General features: G+C 44.1%; 1 long non-coding RNA gene across 1 annotated transcript in view; it reads right to left on the bottom strand.

The window, feature by feature from the left end:
* The window catches only part of LOC117506784, a 40,225-nt gene that overhangs the window by 6,168 nt on the left and 10,831 nt on the right, over positions 1 to 23,226 (bottom strand). The window contains exons 2-3 of the long non-coding RNA XR_004559546.1: positions 16,591 to 16,657; positions 574 to 582 (exon numbers count right to left, since the gene is read on the bottom strand). This is a non-coding gene — a long non-coding RNA (uncharacterized LOC117506784). The remainder of the gene's footprint in view (positions 1 to 573; positions 583 to 16,590; positions 16,658 to 23,226) is intronic.

Below are 23,226 nucleotides of genomic sequence, written 5' to 3' on the forward strand. Positions count from 1 at the left end.
TCATCCAGCCTTTTCTCTCGCTCATTTTCTTTATTCATCAACTCTTCAAAATATTCCCTCCACCTTCTCAGCACACACTCCTCACTTGTCAGCACATTACCATGTGCATCTTTTACCACCCTAACCTGCTGCACATCCTTTCCAGCTCTGTCCCTTTGTCTGGCCAATCGGTACAAGTCCTTTTCTCCTTCCTTACTATTCAACTTCTTGTACAGCTCGCAATATGCCTTTTCCTTTGCTGTTGCCACTTCTCGCCTTACGCCGCATCTCCTTGTACTCCTGTCTACTTTCTTCATCTCTCCGACTATCCCAAAACTTTTTCGCCAACCTCTTTCTCCTTATGCTTTCCTGGACCTCTTCATTCCACCACCAAGTCTCCTTGTCTTCCTTCCACTGTCCAGATGTCATACCCAGTACTGCCCTAGCTGTCTCCCTCACCACATCTGCAGTACTTTTCCAGTTGTCCAAAATTGCTTCCCCTCCAACTAGTGCTTCTCTCACCTGCTCGCTAAATTTCACACAACAGTCTTCCTCCTTCAGCTTCCACCATCTGATCCTTTGTTGAGCTCTCACTCTCTTCTTCTTCTTTACCTCTAAAGTCATCCTACAAACAACCATCCTATGCTGTCTAGTGACACTCTCTCCTGCTACCACCTTACAGTCTGTGATTTCTTTTAGCTTGCATCATAAAGAATGTAGTCCACCTGTGTGCACCTTCCTCCACTCTTATATGTTACCCTGTGCTCCTCCCTTTTCTTAAAGTAGGTATTCACCACAGCCATTTCCATCCTTTTTGCAAAATCAACTACCATCTGTCCTTCCCCATTCTTATCTTTGATACCATATCTACCCATTACTTCCTCATCACCTCTGTTCCCTTCACCAACATGCCCATTGAAGTCTGCTCCTATCACCACTCTTTCATGCTTGGGCACACTCTTCACCACCTCATCTAACACACTCCAGAAATCTTCTTTCTCCTTCATCTCACAACCTACCTGTGGGGCATATGCACTGATGATATTCATCATCATCCCTTCAATTTCCAACTTCACACTCATCACCCTGTCAGACACTCGCTTAACCTCCAACACACTTTTAACATACTCTTCCTTTAAAATGACCCCAACACCATTTCTCTTCCTGTCCTCACCATGGTACAACAACTTGTACCCACCGCCGATGCTCCTGCTCTTACTTCCCTTCCACTTGGTCTCTTGCACACACAATATGTCTACCTTTCTCCTCTCCATCATATCAGCCAGCTCTCTCCCTTTACCAGTCATACTACCAACATTCAAAGTCCCCACTCTCATTTCCACCCTTCTAGTTTTCTTCTTCTCCCACTGTTCATGGCAACGTTTTCCTCCTCTTCTTCGTCGTCTTCGCCCAGCAGTAGCCCAATTTCCACCGGCACCCTGTTGGGCAATAGCACCGGTGGCGGACGTTGTTAACCTGGGCCGCGACCGATCCGGTATGGTAATTCGATTCTGAGTCTGCATAGTTGGGTTGGCTTGTTTTACGCCGGATGCCCTTCCTGACGCAACCCTCCTCATTTATCCGGGCTTGGGACCGGCACTCAGAATGTACTGGCTGCACACCCCATGTGGCTGAGTTAATTTATTTTGAAAGACTAAACTAGATTAATTCACTTATATGGTTTGCTGCACTTTTAGAGAATACAAGGATGTCTTTTGAGTGACTGAAATATCTTTGTGTTGTCATGTACCAGGCAGCACACCTATAAAGGAATCAGTCACACTAACAATAAATTAAAATTTAAATGATCTTTATGAATATTTAGTTTCTTACATGAGAACTACAAACAAATAATCTCACGTTTTGTTTTGCTGGAATAAGAAAGTTTGGCTATTAAAAAAAATCAAAGACTACAGGGTTTGCAAAAACAACTAGTTTTTAACATGCTACCATCTCCTCAGTCCAGTTATTTAAAACTCATACAATGTGATTTCCTTAATTTGTTTGTCTCTCACAGTTGAAGTATACCTATGATAAAAATTACAGACCTCTCCATTCTGTAAGTGGGAAAACTTGCAAAACTGACAGTGGATCAAATACTTATTTGCCTCACTCTAATAAATATTCTTGATGGCCAACAGTTTTATAGATTTGTTTTTGTGAATACAGCCATTTTCTGGTAAGCAGACATGCAGTAATAAGGCAGTGGTGGCCAAGTGGTTAGAGCGCTTTGTTTCAGTGTGGAGTTACGTCAGGAAGAGCATCCGTCATAAAAATTCTGCCAATTCAACATGCAGACCCACCTTGGATTTGCTGTGGTGACCCCGAGTACAAAACAAGGGAGCAGCTGAAGAGACTTAATAGATATGAAGTAACAGATGTACTGAGCTACCTTTAGACATTAACTCTGATGTTTGAAACTGTCCCTCTGAAGCGACATATGCTGTATCATGAAACTTCATGAAACTTCAACCTTGGGGTGCCCACCCCAAGATTGTGTGCTTATGTTTGTCAATGAATTTATCCAATCTGTCAAGACTTTTTATAAGATTTTGGAAAATTGTGAAAGTAAAGAAACAGGCCTGTAATTTGTGAATTGGTGTCTGTCCCCACTTTTATATACTGATTTCATCTTGAATATAAATTTACCCATTTGGAATGACAGGTTATAGATGTGAGTCACTGGTTTAACAATTGCACAAATAACTCTCTTAACTGTTGTCATATCTATGTCATTACAGTTAGTGGACCTTTTTTTTATTAACAATAGCTACAATTTCTCTCTCCTCCACTGCTGTAAGAAACAGAATTTATGTTTGTCATTGTGAGTTTATCATTCCAGATCTTTGTTCTTCCAGAATCAGGGATTTTCTCTGCCAGTTTTGGGCCAACACACTAAAAATTTGTTAAAATTATGAACCACTGTAGTCATGCCCTCGATATTTTCATCATTACTACTAAAACATTGTGGCTAATTAGTTTCTTTGCATCCTTTTCTAAGAACATTATTTAATATGTTACATATGCTTTTAATATTGCTTTTATTCTCATCTAATAATTTGCTATAATATTCCTGTTTAGTCCTTAAAACATTAGTTAACCTATTATTTTTTTATATTTATTTTCTACCTCTGTAGTTCTATACTTTATAAAATCTCTATGAAGTATGTTTTTTTTTACAGGCATTGTGCAGTCCCTTTGTGATCCAACTGAACAAAAATATAAACGCAACACTTTTGTTTTTGCTGCCATTTTTCATGAGCTGAATTCAAAGATCTAAACATTTTGTATATACACAAAAGGCCTATTTCTCTCAAACATTTTATCTAAATCTGTGTTAGCGAGCACTTCTCCTTTGCAGAGATAATCCATCCCACCTCACAGGTGTGGCATATCAAGATGCTGATTAGACAGCATGATTATTGCACAGGCGTGTCTTAGGCTAGTTCACAGATTAGGATGTGAAAACAGTCTCAGGACATGAAAATGTGAGACGTAATATCCACTGTGGTATCTCATCAGAGATGTTTCCAAACGATTTTACAATTACCAACATCATGAAATCAGGCCACAGACTAAATCTGATGAGGGCCAGAAAAAAAATAGACCAGAAACATTTGCCACAGAAGTAAAAACCTGAACTTCTTGGAATTCCAAGAAACCTCTGACCACATCTCTGCACCGAGATGGGCTGAGACAGGAGCAACGAGGGGCAGAGCAGGCGTCAGCGTCAGCTAACGCCCAGCTGATTGGTGTCTGGGTCTGCTCTGTCCCATGTAACCACCATAGCATGGCCCGCCAGATTAAGACAGATCCAAATGATCAGAGACTCGGTTCCATCGTCTGGGTTCAGAACCAGACAAACAAAGTGGTATCATTCCGTGATCTGCAGGAAAATCTCTAACTCCTGCAAAAACACTGTGTGTCCTGTGCAACCAAATTTTATATTTTTATTTTTTTTTACTCGAAAGACCACACAAACAACCCAAATAAATTTTACTTTACACCAAATATGACACATACTCATGTTTTCATCTTTAAAAAAAACCCTCACAGGTGTGGTTTCCATTTGACAGGATGGCAGAGGAGCTGGAAGTCTTGGTCTGCACCCACACCTACATTCAGCATTCAAAGGCTTTCTGCTCAGATAGTGTACGTGCCCTATCGCTCACAGGCCACAGAGACGCTGATGGATGAATGACCGCAGGATAACAAGCTCATGGAAAGCTGCCCGGCTAGGGGAGGAGGCAAGGGAGCATTTAACAACAAGCAGGAAGAGACTTAAACACAAACACACACCCTGAACAAGTGCTTTCAGATGAGAGATAAGAGACACTTCACATGTGTTAAAATTCAACAGTTACCAAATTAATACACAGTATTTCTCAAAGCAACAAAAACATCAGGCTTGCCTGTAGATTCACTTTCAGTGTGTACATATGTAACAGACAGGGAAAAAACCCCAACCACATCATGTGCCTAAAAAAATGAGGGAAACTTCATGGAAAAACCCCCTGAATACAGGCTTTCTTAGATCAGCCTGATGGATTTGACAACTGCTTGTCTTAAAAAAGATGCTAAATGATCACACAAACTATGATTAATGTCAACGTTTGGCACCAACAACAGTCATCAGTTAAAGTTTTGTCTTGAAGACTGACTGTCAGTCAAATGTGCCACATTGAGTACCAGAAACCCAGAACACTTCCACCACCACACTCATGGGCTACTGTGATCTTCACTTGCTGGTTTCCCGGGTGCATATCTGTGAAAGTGCAAGTGGGTTTATTGTTTATTGTTTGTTTGGATCCCTATTAGTTGCAGCTTTGCTGCAGCTACTCTTCCTGGGGTCCAACAGATTTACAAACATAGTAAACCAAAAATACTTTCAAAAAATATATAAAAATAAATGAAATAAGAATCACATATCAAAACCAAAAACATATCAAATCAAATTAATCATCTATGCATGGTGAAAGGGTTGACTCAGATTACTCCTTATACCGATAAATACTGTTTCAGAAGTTTTTTAAAGAAACATTCATTTGCAATGAGTTTGATGTGATCCGGTAATAAATTCCAAGTATTGCATACCCCTAAATGTGACAGTGTTCTTAATGGCATTGGTTCTAGCTACAGGTAACGTAAAATTTCCCACCACAGCATGTCTGGTTTTATAAGTATGATTTTCTGAACTAAAAGAACAATTCCTGAACAAAATATAAGTGTTGTGTGGGCCGCCAGAAGAGGAGGTACTGCTGGCCCACCACCAGAGGGCGGCCTGCTTGAAGTGCAGGCTTCAGGCACGAGAGGGCGCTGCCACCACGGACACAGCCGGGGGTGACAGCTGTCACTCATTATCTCCTGACAGCTGTCACTCATTCATGCTTCATCATCTCACTCCATAAAACCCGGACGTCATCTCCACCTCATCGCCGAGATATTGTCAAACCGTTCAGGTAGTATTCTCAGCCTTGAAAAGTGAACTGTGTATCAGTCTGAACTCTTTTTTGCAGCCGTTTTCCTGTGGTGTTCCGTGTCTGTGAGACTGGCGTTCGGTGTGTCCAGCAACGGCTCCGCTGCACACCTCTACCAGATAAGTGGGTAGACAGGAGCTGCACGAGTGTGTGTTAGAGGTGGAGGTGGCATTCCCACCGTTGTTGCTACTGGGTGTGCACACACCCATATCTTATTGTCTCTGCTCCCTGCCAGCAGTACCAGATCCGACCTTCGAAGACGGTGGCCACCTGGGGACTCGGGACTTGGCGGCTCCAGTATTCTCCGGGTTCGGTGGCGGAGGAAATCATGTGGTTCCGGTTCATCTCAGGACAGACGTCTTCTATCCTCGAGCCTGCCCACACGTCACCTTTGTGATTGACTGTAAAATTTCACATTCCTCTGTGTTGTGCTCATTCACAACACTAAAGTGTTCATATTTGACTCTTTCATTGTCCGTTCATTTGCGCCCCCTGTTGTGGGTCCGTGTCACTACACTTTCCCCAACAGGATATCTCGGCCAGTGTCATGGATCCCGAGGGGCGTCACCCATCTGCTGGACAGCCAATGGAAGAGCAGGGTGCACTGGCGTCTGCAGGAGGCGTGCTCGGTGAGTTGCAGCAAATCCTCACTGCCTTTACCGCTTGGCTGGATTTGATGACCGAGCAAAACGTCATCCTTAATCGCAGGATGGAGGTTCTCACCACACAGGTGGAAGCGCGCGATCAGAGCGCTGCTGCCGCTCCTCCTCCTGCCGACCCTGTGCCCGATATTAACGTACCACTGGTCGTTCAACGAACCCCCCCACCATCCCCTGAAGCATACATAAGTCCCCTAGAGCCGTACGGGGGTTGTGTGGAGACGTGCGCAGACTTTCTGATGCAGTGTTCGCTCATCTTTGCACAACGACCCATGATGTACGCGTCTGACGCCAGCAAGGTGGCTTATGTAATCAACTTGCTTCGTGGTGAGGCACGCGCTTGGGCTACAGCGCTTTGAGAGCAAAACTCACGGCTCCTTACCTCTTATACTGGGTTTGTGAGGGAGTTCAGAACAGTGTTTGATCACCCTAACAGAGGAGAGACCGCTTCAACAGTGCTGCTGTCAATGCGACAGGGGCACCGGCACGCAGCCGAATATGCAGTCGACTTCCGCATCGCGGCTGCGAGGTCCGGCTGGAATAACGTTGCGCTCCGTGCCGCCTTCATAAACGGACTGTCGTCGGTCCTGAAGGAGCACCTGGTAGCTAAGGAAGAACCGCGGGATTTAGATGGGCTTATCGATCTCGTTATACGGTTAGACAATCGGTTGGAGGAACGCCGTCGGGAGCGAGACGAAGGACGTGGCCGGGCACGCGCCGTTCCTCTCCCTTCCGGGTTCAAAAAGGTTCCTCCCTCCCCATGCTCCACAGCCGCAGCGCTCCGTGGGGCAACAGCTCCCCCTGCTGACGTTGCTAGGGTTAGGGCACAGGGCCAAAATGAGAACAGCTGACAGAAAGAGGAGGCTGGTCCGCGGGGAGTGTTTTCTCTGCAGCTCAAAAGAGCACATACAGAAAAACTGCCCCAAACGGCCAAAACGACAACACCCGCCCTTAGAGACTGGGCTAAGGGGGGGTCATAACATTCACGTGGGACACACATATATTGCCACACGACTCCCAGTTACAATCCTGAGCGGGGATTTAACCCTTCAAGCCCCAGCACTGGTGGACACGGGGTCCGAAGGGAATCTGCTAGACAGCAGATGGGCAAGGGAGGTAGGGCTCCCTCTGGTGGCGCTTCCTTCACCATTGCAGGTGCGGGCACTAGATGGCACCCTTCTCCCTTTAATCATGCACAAGACACAACCTGTAACTCTGGTGGTGTCTGGGAATCATCGGGAGGAGATCGATTTTTTTGTGACTCCTTCTACCTCCCGTGTGATTTTGGGTTTCCCGTGGATGTTGAAACACAATCCCCGGATTGATTGGCCGTCTGGGGTGGTGGTTCACTGGAGCGAAACCTGCCATCGGGCGTGTTTAGGAGCCTCGGTTCCTCCCGGTTTACATGCTAAGGAGGAGGTCAAAATCCATCCCAATCTGACGGCGATGCCGGTTGAGTACCACGATCTTGCTGATGTCTTCAGCAAGGATCTGGCACTCGCCCTTCCCCCGCACCGTCCGTACGATTGTGCCATTGATCTGATTCCAGGCGTTGAGTTCCCGTCCAGCAGGCTGTACAACCTCTCACGACCTGAGCGCGAATCAATGGAGACCTACATCTGGGACTCATTAGCTGCCGGGCTGATCCGGAACTCCACCTCCCCAATGGGTGCAGGTTTCTTTTTTGTGGGCAAGAAGGATGGCGGACTCCGTCCATGCATTGATTACAGGGGGCTGAATGAGATTACGGTTCGCAACCGATACCCGTTGCCATTGTTGGATTCCGTGTTCACCCCCCTGCATGGAGCCAAAATCTTTACTAAGCTGGATCTTAGGAATGCGTATCACCTGGTTCGGATCCGGAAGGGAGACGAATGGAAGACATTTAACACCCCGTTAGGTCACTTTGAGTACCTGGTCATGCCGTTCGGCCTCACCAACGCCCCCGCGACGTTCCAAGCCTTGGTTAACGACATCTTGCGGCACTTCCTGCACCGATTCGTCTTCGTATATCTGGACGATATTCTCATCTTTTCTCCGGATCCTGAGACCCATGTCCAGCATGTACGTCAGGTCCTGCAGCGATTGTTAGAGAACCGACTGTTTGTGAAGGGCGAGAAGTGCGAGTTTCACCGCACTTCTTTGTCCTTCCTGGGGTTTATCATCTCCTCTAACTCCGTCGCCCCGATCCGGCCAAGGTTGCGGCGGTGAGAGATTGGCCCCAACCAACAAGCCGTAGGAAGCTGCAACAGTTCCTCGGCTTCGCTAATTTCTATAGGAGGTTCATTAAGGGCTACAGTCAGGTAGTTAGCCCCCTGACAGCCCTGACCTCTCCAAAAGTCCCCTTCACCTGGTCAGATCGGTGCGAAGCCGCGTTCAAGGAGTTGAAATGACGGTTCTCTACTGCGCCAGTTTTGGTGCAGCCCGACCCTAGCCGCCAGTTTGTGGTTGAAGTGGACGCCTCTGACTCAGGGATAGGAGCCATGCTATCCCAGAGCGGAGAGACCGTCTTCACCCGTGTGCCTACTTTTCTCGCAGGTTGACCCCGGCTGAACGGAACTATGACGTCGGCAATCAAGAACTCCTTGCGGTGAAAGAGGCTCTTGAGGAGTGGAGACACCTGTTGGAGGGACCGTCTGTGCCTTTCACGGTTTTCACTGACCATCAGAACCTGGAGTATATCAGGACCGCCAAGCGGCTGAACCCCAGGCAAGCCCGCTGGTCACTGTTCTTCGGGCGTTTTGACTTCCGGATCACCTATCGCCCCGGGACCAAGAACCAGAGATCGGATGCCTTGTCCCTGGTACACGAAGAGGAGGTCAAAACTGCGCTGTCGGATCCACCGGAGCCCATCCTGCCTGAGTCCACTATCGTGGCCACCCTCACCTGGGACGTGGAGAAGATCGTCCGGGAGGCCCTGGCACAAAGCCCGGACCCGGGAACTGGACCAAAAGACAAACTATACATCCCACCAGAGGCCAGGGCTGCGGTCCTAGACTTCTGTCACGGTTCCAAACTCTCCTGTCATTCGGGGGTGCGAAGGACCGTGGCAGTTGTCCGGCAGCGCTTCTGGTGGGCGTCTATGGAGGCCGACGCCCTGGGAGTACATCCAGGCCTGCACCACCTGCGCCAGGGGCAAGGCTGACCACAGGAAGTCCCAAGGACTGCTCCAACCGCTTCCTGTGCCTCATCACCCCTGGTCCCACATCGGCCTGGATTTTGTCACGGGCCTCCCACCGTCCCAGGGCAACACCACCATCCTCACGATAGTGGACCGATTCTGCAAGGTGGCCCACTTCGTGGCCCTCCCAAAGCTCCCTACGGCCCAGGAGACATCGGACCTCCTGGTCCACCACGTCGTCCGTCTGCATGGGATCCCTACTGACGTTGTCTCGGATCATGGTCCCCAGTTTTCCTCTCACGTCTGGAGGAGTTTCTGCAGGCAACTGGGGGCCACCGTGAGCCTCTCGTTCGGGTACCATCCACAGACGAACGGACAGGCAGAACGGGCCAACCAAGAGTTGGAACAGACCATCCGCTGTGTGACATCCGCGCACCCGACGGCCTGGAGCAACCACCTGGCCTGGATCGAGTATGCGCATAACAGCCAGGTGTCTTCTGCCACCGGCCTCTCCCCATCTGAGGTGTGTTTGGGGTACCAGCCCCCATTATTTCCTGTGGTTGAGGGAGAGGTCGGTGTGCCCTCGGTCCGGGCCCACTTCGGAGGTGCTGTCGGGTGTGGTGCACCCGCCCGTTCTGCCTTGTTGAAGGCCCGGACGAGGGCCAAGACCCATGCAGACCGCCGGCGGTTCCCGGCCGCTGCATACCAGCCCGGGCAGGAGGTGTGGTTGTCGACAAAGGACATCCCGCTTCAGGTACAGTCACCAAAACTAATGGACAGGTTCATCGGACCCTTCCGCATCCTCAAGGTCCTTAGCCCTGCCGCAGTGAAGCTCCAGCTCCCAGCTTCACTGCGGATCCACCCGGTGTTCCACATCTCCAGGATCAAACCGCACCGCACCTCACCGCAAATGAGGTGGGCTTCATAGATAATTGGCAAAGCTTCTGGGGAAAACCTGGTCTTGTTAGGAGAGACGGCATCCATCCCACTTTGGATGGAGCAGCGCTCATTTCTAGAAATCTGGCCAATTTTCTTAAATCCTCCCAAACCGTGACTATCCAGGGTTGGGACCAGGAAGCAGAGTGTAGTCCTTACACACCTCTCTGCAGCTTCTCTCCCCCTGCATCCCTCATTACCCATCCCCCTAGAGACGGTGTCTGCTCCCAGACCACAAATAACCAGCAAAAATCTATTTAAGCATAAAAATTAAAAGAAAAAATAATATAGCACCTTCAACTGCACCACAGACTAAAACAGTTAATGTGGTCTATATAAACATAGGTCTCTCTCTTCTAAGTCCCTGTTGGTAAATTATATAATAATTGATCAACATATTGATTTATTCTGCCTTACAGAAACCTGGTACAGCAGGATGAATATGTTAGTTTAAATGAGTCGACACCCCAGAGTCACACTAACTGCCAGAATGCTCGTAGCACGGGCCGAGGCGGAGGATTAGCAGCAATCTTCCATTCCAGCTTATTAATTAATCAAAAACCCAGACAGAGCTTTAATTCATTTGAAAGCTTGACTCTTACTCTTGTCCATCCAAATTGGAAGTCCCAAAACCAGTTTTATTTGTTATTATCTATCGTCCACCTGGTCGTTACTGTGAGTTTCTCTGTGAATTTTCAGACCTTTTGTCTGACTTAGTGCTTAGCTCAGATAAGATAATTATAGTGGGCGATTTTAACATCCACACAGATGCTGAGAATGACAGCCTCAACACTGCATTTAATCTATTATTAGACTCTATTGGCTTTGCTCAAAATGTAAATGAGTCCACCCACCACTTTAATCATATCTTAGATCTTGTTCTGACTTATGGTATGGAAATAGAAGACTTAACAGTATTCCCTGAAAACTCCCTTCTGTCTGATCATTTCTTAATAACATTTACATTTACTCTGATGGACTACCCAGCAGTGGGGAATAAGTTTCATTACACTAGAAGTCTTTCAGAAAGCGCTGTAACTAGGTTTAAGGATATGATTCCTTCTTTATGTTCTCTAATGCCATATACCAACACAGTGCAGAGTAGCTACCTAAACTCTGTAAGTGAGATAGAATATCTCGTCAATAGTTTTACATCCTCATTGAAGACAACTTTGGATGCTGTAGCTCCTCTGAAAAAGAGAGCTTTAAATCAGAAGTGCCTGACTCCGTGGTATAACTCACAAACTTGTAGCTTAAAGCAGATAACCCGTAAGTTGGAGAGGAAATGGCGTCTCACTAATTTAGAAGATCTTCACTTAGCCTGGAAAAAGAGTCTGTTGCTCTATAAAAAAGCCCTCTGTAAAGCTAGGACATCTTTCTACTCATCACTAATTGAAGAAAATAAGAACAACCCCAGGTTTCTTTTCAGCACTGTAGCCAGGCTGACAAAGAGTCAGAGCTCTATTGAGCTGAGTATTCCATTAACATTAACTAGTAATGACTTCATGACTTTCTTTGCTAACAAAATTTTAACTATTAGAGAAAAAATTACTCATAACCATCCCAAAGACGTATCGTTATCTTTGGCTGCTTTCAGTGATGCCGGTATTTGGTTAGACTCTTTCTCTCCGATTGTCCTGTCTGAGTTATTTTCATTAGTTACTTCATCCAAACCACCAACATGTTTATTAGACCCCATTCCTACCAGGCTGCTCAAGGAAGCCCTACCATTATTTAATGCTTCGATCTTAAATATGATCAATCTATCTTTGTTAGTTGGCTATGTACCACAGGCTTTTAAGGTGGCAGTAATTAAACCATTACTTAAAAAGCCATCACTTGACCCAGCTATCTTAGCTAATTATAGGCCAATCTCCAACCTTCCTTTTCTCTCAAAAATTCTTGAAAGGGTAGTTGTAAAACAGCTAACTGATCATCTGCAGAGGAATGGTCTATTTGAAGAGTTTCAGTCAGGTTTTAGAATTCATCATAGTACAGAAACAGCATTAGTGAAGGTTACAAATGATCTTCTTATGGCCTCGGACAGTGGACTCATCTCTGTGCTTGTTCTGTTAGACCTCAGTGCTGCTTTTGATACTGTTGACCATACAATTTTATTACAGAGATTAGAGCATGCCATAGGTATTAAAGGCACTGCGCTGCGGTGGTTTGAATCATATTTGTCTAATAGATTACAATTTGTTCATGTAAATGGGGAATCTTCTTCACAGACTAAAGTTAATTATGGAGTTCCACAAGGTTCTGTGCTAGGACCAATTTTATTCACTTTATACATGCTTCCCTTAGGCAGTATTATTAGACGGTATTGCTTAAATTTTCATTGTTACGCAGATGATACCCAGCTTTATCTATCCATGAAGCCAGAGGACACACACCAATTAGCTAAACTGCAGGATTGTCTTACAGACATAAAGACATGGATGACCTCTAATTTCCTGCTTTTAAACTCAGATAAAACTGAGGTTATTGTACTTGGCCCCACAAATCTTAGAAACATGGTGTCTAACCAGATCCTTACTCTGGATGGCATTACCCTGACCTCTAGTAATACTGTGAGAAATCTTGGAGTCATTTTTGATCAGGATATGTCATTCAAAGCGCATATTAAACAAATATGTAGGACTGCTTTTTTGCATTTACGCAATATCTCTAAAATTAGAAAGGTCTTGTCTCAGAGTGATGCTGAAAAACTAATTCATGCATTTATTTCCTCTAGGCTGGACTATTGTAATTCATTATTATCAGGTTGTCCTAAACGTTCCCTAAAAAGCCTTCAGTTAATTCAAAATGCTGCAGCTAGAGTACTAACGGGGACTAGAAGGAGAGAGCATATCTCACCCATATTGGCCTCTCTTCATTGGCTTCCTGTTAATTCTAGAATAGAATTTAAAATTCTTCTTCTTACTTATAAGGTTTTGAATAATCAGGTCCCATCTTATCTTAGGGACCTCGTAGTACCATATCACCCCAATAGAGCGCTTCGCTCTCAGACTGCAGGCTTACTTGTAGTTCCTAGGGTTTGTAAGAGTAGAATGGGAGGCAGAGCCTTCAGCTTTCAGGCTCCTCTCCTGTGGAACCAGCTCCCAATTCAGATCAGGGAGACAGACACCCTCTCTACTTTTAAGATTAGGCTTAAAACTTTCCTTTTTGCTAAAGCTTATAGTTAGGGCTGGATCAGGTGACCCTGAACCATCCCTTAGTTATGCTGCTATAGACGTAGACTTCTGGGGGGTTCCCATGATGCACTGTTTCTTTCTCTTTTTGCTCTGTATGCACCACTCTGCATTTAATCATTAGTGATCGATCTCTGCTCCCCTCCACAGCATGTCTTTTTCCTGGTTCTCTCCCTCAGCCCCAACCAGTCCCAGCAGAAGACTGCCCCTCCCTGAGCCTGGTTCTGCTGGAGGTTTCTTCCTGTTAAAAGGGAGTTTTTCCTTCCCACTGTAGCCAAGTGCTTGCTCACAGGGGGTCGTTTTGACTGTTGGGGTTTTACATAATTATTGTATGGCCTTGCCTTACAATATAAAGCGCCTTGGGGCAACTGTTTGTTGTGATTTGGCGCTATATAAAAAAAAAATTGATTGACTGATTGATTGAACTCACCCCTCTGTGCTCCCGGTCCGGCGCCGCCTCCTGCCCGGATCATTGACGGGGAGCCGGCTTGGACAGTGCGCCGGCTCCTGGACGTCCGTCGAATGGGCCGGGGGTTCCAATATCTGGTGGACTGGGAGGGGTATGGACCCGAAGAACGCTCCTGGGTGAAGAGGAGCTTCGTCCTGGATCCGGCCCTCCTGGCCGATTTCTACCGTCGACACCCCGATAAGCCTGGTCGGCGCCCGTTCAGGGGGGGGTCCTGCTGTGTGGGCCGCCTGAAGAGGAGGTACTGCTGGCCCACCACCAGAGGGCGCCCTGCCTGAAGTGCGGGCTTCAGGCACGAGAGGGCGCTGCCGCCACGGACACAGCCGGGGGTGACAGCTGTCACTCATTATCTCCTGACAGCTGTCACTCATTCATGCTTCATCATCTCACTCCATAAAAACCCGGACTCATCTCACCTCCTCGCCGACATATCGTCAACCCATTCAGTTAGTATCTCAGCCTTGAAAAGTGAACTGTGTATCAGTCTGAACTCTTTTTTGCAGCCGTTTTCCTGTGGTGTTCCGTGTCTGTGAGACCGGCGTTCAGTGTGTCCAGCAACGGCTCCGCTGCACACCTCTACAGATAAGTGGGTAGACAGGAGCTGCACGAGTGTGTGTTAGAGGTGGAGGTGGCATTCCCACCGTTGTTGCTACTGGGTGTGCACACACCCATCTCTTATTGTCTCTGCTCCCTGCCAGCAAGTACCAGATCCGACCTTCGAGACGGTGGCCACCTGGGACTCGGGACTTGGCGGGCTCCAGTATTCTCGGGTTCGGTTGACGGAGGAAATCGTGTGGTTCTGGTTCATCTCAGGACAGACGTCTTCTATCCTCGAGCCTGCCCACACGTCACCCTTGTGATTGGACTGTAAAATTTCACATTCCTCTGTTTGGTTGCTCATTCACAACAGTAAAGTGTTCATATTTGACTCTTTCATTGTCTGGTTCATTTGCGCCCCCTGTTGTGGGTCCGTGTCACTACACTTTCCCCAACAATAAGGTAACTTAGTGACAATAATCTTTCTAACAAAAATGATCAGCACATATGAAAGTCTATCTTTGACTAACAACCAATTTAATTTTTTAAGTATTGTGATGATATTTGTCCTATAACTGTATCTAAGTGCCACATGAGCAGCCCTATTCTGAATAATCTGTAATCTATTTATCATTTCTCCAGTAGCATTTGACCAAACTACTGGGCAATAGTCCAAATATACTAATAATACTGCGTTAATAGCATACTTACTTGTAGTGCAACTTAGAAACCTTGCATGTCTTCTCATAATTGATATACCCCTATTTATGTTTTTTTCTATGATAACTTTGAATAACGACACAGCTAGATCTAACAACCATACAGTTAGCCTTCTCTATATTTAACACTAACTTATTGGATGTAACCCACTCAACCACATTACAATTCCATATTTTAAAACAGTTTCAAGATCATTGCGTGAGCGTGCCAGTGTATAAATGGTCGAATCATCTGCATACATTACTATACTAGCGTTATGTAAAATATATGGTAACTCATTCGTGAAAATTGTGAATAATAATGGACCGAGGCAACTCCCTTGTGGCACTCCACATAATACCCTCCTGGTGTTAGAAAAACTGCCATTAAAAAACACTGTCTGTGTTCTGTTAGATAAGTAACTATAGAACCAAGTCAGAGCTGATAGCTCAAAACCATAACAAGCAAGTTTTTCCAATAAGAAATCATGACTGATAATATCAAAAGCAGCAAAGAGATCGAGAAACACGAGAAGCAGTGGAGTGACTCTTTCTGTACGCATGTTAAAAATCAGTGATTAAGTTATTAGAAGAAAAATAGTTATTAATTTGCTAATATACAATAGACTCCATAATTTTTCCTAACTCAGGTAAAATACTTATGGGTCGAATATTTAAAATTGAAAACGGAAGTTATTATTTTTCGGGGGGTAGGGATCATTTTAGCCTTGTTTCCACGCCTGTGGACATGTATTACAAGGAAGCTAAGGTTTATTATATGGGCTTAAAAAAGGAGCATACAATCAGCCGCTAGTTTGAGAAGCCTACTGTCAAGTCGGTCCACACCCGGGGGCTTATCTTTACGATTTCAGCAATTCCCTTACCTTATTTGTACTTACTTTCTCAAATTTAAACCTGATGCTTTTACAATCCATATTTTTATTTTTTTATCACTAGATAGGATTCAACATTACTTAGATTAGGCATATTCTCTCTAAGTTTGTCTAATTTGTTTAATTAGACAAACTGCTTAATTAATATAATTGAATAAAGTGAGTGTTTTACTCCTGATAAAACAAAGTGGGAATTTAAACAATTAATGACTTTTGTAAAATAAATCTAGTCTTCACTAATTATTAGCAACAGTATATATATATATACTGTACTAAATAATGTTATAAGAAATAGCAATATGCACAATAGTTTACCAAAGTAATTTATTGATAAGGATATCGACAATTATAACACTGGATAAAGTAGCTAATAGATTTAATGAATTCTTTGTAAATGTTGGACCCGAATTAGCAAAACAAATCCCTGATACTGGGAAATATAGAAAGTATATGCCAGAGAGAAATGGATTCACTTTCTGGATGCACTGTCTGCTCACAGCAGCACTGTCAGTTGTGAGCTGCAAACCAAGTCAAATGCATCCGTGATAAACAGAGCTGCCGTGTCCCCAGCTGCATCAAGGGATTACACAGTCATGCTAAAATATCTGGTCCTTGCTGTCTATAACTTACCATGATGCACCACTCCTTTTAAGCCCTGGATGATTGGGTTCACAGCTGGATTGTCTTTTTGCCCCAGCTGCAGGAAATGGACAGAGAAAGAGGATTACAAAACCACTAAGACAAGCGGCGTAACAACTAAAGGTCAGCGGATATAGACAAAATCTAGGAGTGGACACAGTAAGACATAAATCCCTACAAGATAACAAAGATTAATCAAATATATCTTTAAAGAGGTAGTGCTTAAAATATCAGCAGTAACACTTTGGCCCTGAACTCCTAATTATTCAACAGTATCTCTAATGATGAAAAAATTGTAATAATAATAATAAAACCACAATTTTTGTTTCACAGAAAAAGTAAGCATGATATTTATTATGTTTAAAAAATATTTAAATTTCTAAAATTTTTAACTCAGTGTTAATAGCTGCCCAGCTAACACATAACGTTTTGGTCACATTATATATTGGTTATATTTAGGTTATGGTTATCAGAAATTTTTGTAGAATGTTGTCATAATGTTATTATTTCCTTTTATATATTGACAAGTCATGTTCATAGTTTAGGGGAATCTGACAAATATACAGTGGGGAAAATAAGTATTTGACCCCCTGTCAGTTTTGCAGGTTTTCCCACCTACAAAGAATGGAGAGGTCTGTAATTTTTAGGTAGGTACACTTCAACTGTGAGAGACAGAATCTAAAAAAAAAAAAATCCAGAAAATCTCATTGTATGATTTTTAAATAATTAATTTGCATTTTATTGCATAAAATAAGTATTTGACCCCCTACCAACCAGCAAGAATTCTGGCTCTCACAGACCTGTTAATTTTTTCATTAAGAAGCCCTCTTATTCTGCACTCTTTACCTGTATTAATTGTGCCTGTTTGAACTTGTTACCTGTATAAAAGACACCTGTACACACACACTCAATCAATCACACTCCAACCTGTCCACCATAGCCAAGCTGTCTAAGGACACCAGGGACAAAACTGTAGACCTGCACAAGGCTGGGATGGACTACAGGACAACAGACAGCAGCTTGGTAGAAGACAGCAACTTTTATGATTATTTATTAGAAAGTGGAAGAAACACAAGATGACTGTCAATCTCCCAGAGATTCCATGCAAGATTTCACTTTGTGGGGTAAGGATGATTCTGAGAAAGCTCAGAACTACACAGGAGGACCTGGTCAATGACCTGAAGAGAGCTGGGACCACAGTCACAAAGAGGTCATGTGGTCAGATGAGACGAAAATAGAGCTTTTTGGAATCAACTCCACTTACCATGTTTAGAGGATGAGAACAACCCCAAGAAAACCATCCCAACCGTGAAGCATGGGGGTGGAAACATCATACTCTGGGGGTGCTCTTCTGCAAAGGGGACAGGACGACTGCACTGTATTGAAGGGAGGATGGATGGGGTCATGTATTGCGAGATTTTGGCAAACAACCTCCTTCCCTCAGTAAGAGCATTGAAGATGGGTCATGGCTGGGTCTTCCAACATGACAATGACCCCAAACACACAGCCAAGGCAACTAAGGAGGGGCTCCGTAAGAAGCATTTCAAGGTCCTGGAGTGGCCTGGCCAGTCTCCAGACCTGAACTCAATGGAAAATCTTTGGAGGGAGTTGAAACTCCAAACCTGAAAGATTTGGAGAAGATCTGTATGGAGGAGTGGAGCAAAATCCCTGTTGCAGTGTGTGAAAACTTGATCAAGAACTGACCTCTGTAATGGCAGACAAATGTTTCTGTACCAATTGTTAAACTTTGTTTGTGTAGGGGGTCAAATACTTATTATATGCAATAAAATGCAAATTAATTATTTAAAAATCATACAATGTGATACTTATTTTCCCCACTGTATTAACTCTAGTCTCACCGACTTTCTTACAAATTACAAATTACTTTTAATGACTAGATTATGACTTTAGATAACACTACCAGAATGTTCTGGAAATGTCTGGATGAAACATATCTTTAGGTGACTTTATGTAACATTACCAGAATATTCGGGGAACCAAAAAGAAACTGTCCTTAAAATGTTTTGAGAACATTAGACCTAAGATTCTCAAAATGTTTGCACTAACGTTATTGTCAAATGTTCTGGGAACCAAAATGAAATTGTCCTTATGGCCCCTTCATATATAGTACAAATGTTGTCAAATTGTGCATGAATTGTGCATGAAGCAGGAATCGTATGCAATACGTGTAAAATCGAAGCTGCTTCCAACGCCTCGTACACCTGTTGCTACAACTATTTGTGCACACCAGCGGGTGAAAGACAGAGTGTGCGCTATGAGAGTCCATCGAACCCTCTCATGGCAGGTGTCGGCCAAATTCCAGCTGACACACACTAACATTCTAACTTGGCTTGGCACTTAGAAAATGTGTGGCCATTTGCACTATTAACACAACAACAGTAAGCAGATGATCACTTTCAAGCTGGATGTGAAAAAGTGCCCCCATGAATGTGGCTTTGCAAAAAGCCACACACGAGAGGTGCCGGAGTGTTGGCTCCTCCCGTACACATGTGCCGTGCGTGTGAATTGCCCATGTGTTGCACTACCCCCAGCCCCCAATCCATAAACATGTGGCGTGCCGGGGGGGAGCTCACTTCCATGAGCTGCTGATATATGGATATAAATATTGTGTGTTGGTGTGTGCGCTAGACGGACAGGGGTGTGTCTGCCGACAGCTGCAGATGCTGAGATCTCTAGTTTTGGACGTCACAGCTGCAGAACACTTACCGTGTTTTGACGGATGTGCATGTGTGTGCTTGCTGTCCTCACGTTGAAATACATAAAAACATATATTGCTTTTGTAACGGGAAGAAAAGTGTTAAAAACAAACAGGTTGTTGAACAGGTACATGCTAAACTATATCCTGTTCTTTGTCCATGCCGAGAGCAATGTGAGGAGGATGAGAGGTACATCTGTCTGGGTCCTCAAACCAACTCTCCAATCTATGACCCTCATCTGCGCCCCATGATGGTCGTCCTCACTGACCTCCAGTGCCTGTCAACCTGTCACAACTGCCACTCCACGTAATGGTAAGAACTATTCTTTATATTTTAATGATGACCAAAATTTACCAGTCGAAACCAGTTTTGGTAGGCATATGATGGTCCACATCACACTTGCACCTTATGAGAGATCATGTTATGAGGCGGACGAGGGAGAGTGCTATTGATGGTGGTGGAAATGATTTTGGTACTGATCAATGTATTTTGTGTATTACCGAGGAAATACATCTGAGGAAAAGATGACTGGCAAAGTCGTGGTCACAACACCTAGAGTCCCTTTATTCAGAGAGTAGCGACATGATCAGCAGGAAAAAAAAAAGGTCACGTGACTCTTGGTGCCATCTTTGGTTGGACTTTGTACAACCCGTGCCTGGATGCGTTGTTGTTAGAAAATATTCCTCTGGAATTGATAACATCTAAGCAGAGGAGGAAACGCAGAAGAAGAGGAGGAGTTAAAAACTGGTTTCGACGAAGATTTAACTGTCCGCCGCTCCCCTCTAACGTCCTCTCAAACCTGCGATCCCTGAGCAACAAAGTGGACACAATACGGGAATACACCAGGTACTGTAATGAATTTCGTGAAGCGTCTTTGCTTTGCTTTATGGAAAGTTGGTTACAAGAGACGATGCTTGACTCCCTCTATGAACTGCCTGGGTTTACCCTCATTCGTGCTGACAGGGATGCAGACTCAGGAAAAACACGGGGAGGAGGCATCTGCGTTTAAATTAACGATCTTTGGTGCCGTCTACACGCTGTGAAATACAGGATCTTTAACCCAAATGTGGAGATTATGGGAATGACCTTGAGACCTTTTTACTTAACCAGAGAGTTCGGCTGCATTTTACTATTTGTGTTTTATGCCCCTCCCAGTGGGAACATCATAGCTGACTGTGTCCATGAACTACAAATGAAATACTCTGACGCTCCAACTCGTCAGTCAGTCAGAGCTGCGTGTCGTCAGAGCGAGCTGCAAAAAGTTTGTACCTGAGTTTTCAGAGGTGGTGTTTGTAGTTGCCATCTGCCACGCCGGTGTTTGCCAACCCGGACAGTGGGAATACCACCTCAACCGGCAACTTAGCCCCGTGACTGGACAGCAACAATGTCCGAGGCCCGCTCAACGTGGTGAATTCACTGAGGCCGCGTGCTGCGTCATTAAAGCCGCGCGTCACGAGTGCCGCTTCCCCGAGGCCTCGTGCAGCCACCGCGGATCCATCAGCGCGGAAACACCGAGGCCGCGTGGCACCAGCGCAGTGCAGATCCATCCCGGTGACAAACAACGCAGGCTGTTAACATCGGCGATCGACAAGCTGCTCATAAGCCGACCATGGGGCCTAAGAAGGTTCTGACAGCGGAGGAAGGTGACGATATTAAAAAATCTCTGGACTTTCTATCAGAGGAGATTTCTGTTGTGAAGCAGCAACAGAAATCAATCATGGATCTGGTGGAGGAGGTGAAGGCATTACGGCTCCAGAACACCGAGAAAGACCGGTGTCTGGTGCAGCTGGAAAATAGAGTGGCTGAATTGGAGCAGTACACCAGAATTAACAACGTCATCATCACAGGTCTTCACATCAAACCACGGTCCTACGCACGGGCGGTAACAGATGAGAGCGGAGGGGAGCCCAGTGAACAGGAGGTCAGCTCTGTGGGAAAACAGGTTGCTGATTTCCTCCTATCTAAAGGTATAGAAATGGATTTAAATAACATTGAAGTGTGCCACCCTCTGCCCCGGAGAAATGACGGTGATAAACGAACCGTCATCATGAGATTCATCAACAGAAAACACAAAACAGCACTGTTAAAACAAGGAAGAAAACTGAAAGGGACAAACGTATTCATCAATGAACATCTCACCAAACGGAATGCCGACATCGCCAGGAAAGCACGCTTCTTAAAGAAACAGGGAAAAATCCAGCACACATGGACTTCAAACTGTAAAATATTCATCAAACTGAACGGATCACCAGAACAAGCAAAGGTTATGGCAATAAGGAACATCGAGGAGCTGGACAAATATGAACAATAGGTATGAGGACTCAAACACATCACAGCACCATGATGCAGACTGGAGCAACCCACTCATCCACATCATCTACACCCGGAGACAAGAGAGACATAATGACTAAGGATAATGATCCATTTATTTCTGCCCAGGAGCTCTGTCTAGATACATTTAAATATAATAACTCTGCTAACCACCCCTTCGAATCTGAAAATGATCCTGATACCTTTTTCAGTGAGAATATTGTGAGACAGTGCAAATATTTTACAGAAGAACAATTCAAAAATTATAAAATCAATGATGAAAATTTTTCAATTATACATTTCAACAGCAGAAGTCTTTCTCGTAATCTGTCCACTATTAATGATTGTTTGAAAACATCCAAAAAACGTTTTTCAGTTATTGCAATTTCAGAAACATGGTTAAATGAGGATAACAAAGATCTGGTATATCTTGATGGTTATGAATTGTTCCTGGTTAATAGGCAGACGAGAAGGGGCGGAGGCGTTGCATTGTTTGTAAGGTCAGATTATAACTGTAAACTCATTAACAACATGTCATTTACAGTGGACAACATCATGGAATGTGTTACCATAGAAATTACATCTATAAACTCCAAAAACATAGTTGTTAGTTGCATTTACAGAGCTCCTGGGACAAATATTGACACCTTTGAAGACATTATCTTAGGAATGTACAACAAAATCAACAGAAATAAGCATTTATTTGTCTGTGGAGATTTCAATATAGATTTTTTAAACCCTCACAATCATCCACAAATTACCTCATTTATAAACACCTTGTACTGTTTAGGACTGTTTCCAACCATCATTCATCCTAGCAGAATAACTATGGATACAACAACTCTCATTGACAATATTTTAACTAACGTTATATCCGGTAATCTTAGTGGGGGACTACTGGTCAGTGATATCAGTGATCACTTGCCAGTTTTCTCAGTCTTTGCATTGGAGGGTTGTTGTATGTATCGAAGCAATATCAAATTCATGAGTAGAAAAGTAACACCTGAAACAATTGATAATTTAAGGGAGGATTTATCAAGTCAGAATTGGTCAGATGTTTTTGTTGATGATGTTGACAGGTCATATGATGCTTTCATTTCCATTTTTTCCAGTTTGTATAATAAACACTGTCCATTTGTTGACAAAATATATAGAAATCAATATAGCAACAAACCATGGATAACTAAGGGACTTCAGAGGGCATGTAAAAAGAAAAACGTACTATATAAACAATTCATAAAACTACGAACTAAGGAAGCTGAAAGTAAGTATAAAACATATAAGAATAAGTTAATCAATATCATGAGACTCAGTAAAAAAACATATTATAATGAGTTACTTGTCAAAAATAGAAATAACATCAAAAACACATGGAACATATTAAATGAAATAGTAAAAAAGAATAGAGTAACTACATCACGATTGATAACGACGAGTCTATTGCTGAACACTTTAATGAATACTTCGTTAATGTGGGTAAAAATCTTGCCAGTAAGATTGACTCATCAACTAATAACTTCTGGGTAAATAATTCAAAGTTTAACAAATCTGTTTCAATGTTCATTGGTGGTACTCATGAAAGGGAAATACTTGATCTGGT

Source organism: Thalassophryne amazonica, chromosome 3, assembly GCF_902500255.1.
Source record: "Thalassophryne amazonica chromosome 3, fThaAma1.1, whole genome shotgun sequence".
NCBI lineage: Eukaryota > Metazoa > Chordata > Actinopteri > Batrachoidiformes > Batrachoididae > Thalassophryne > Thalassophryne amazonica.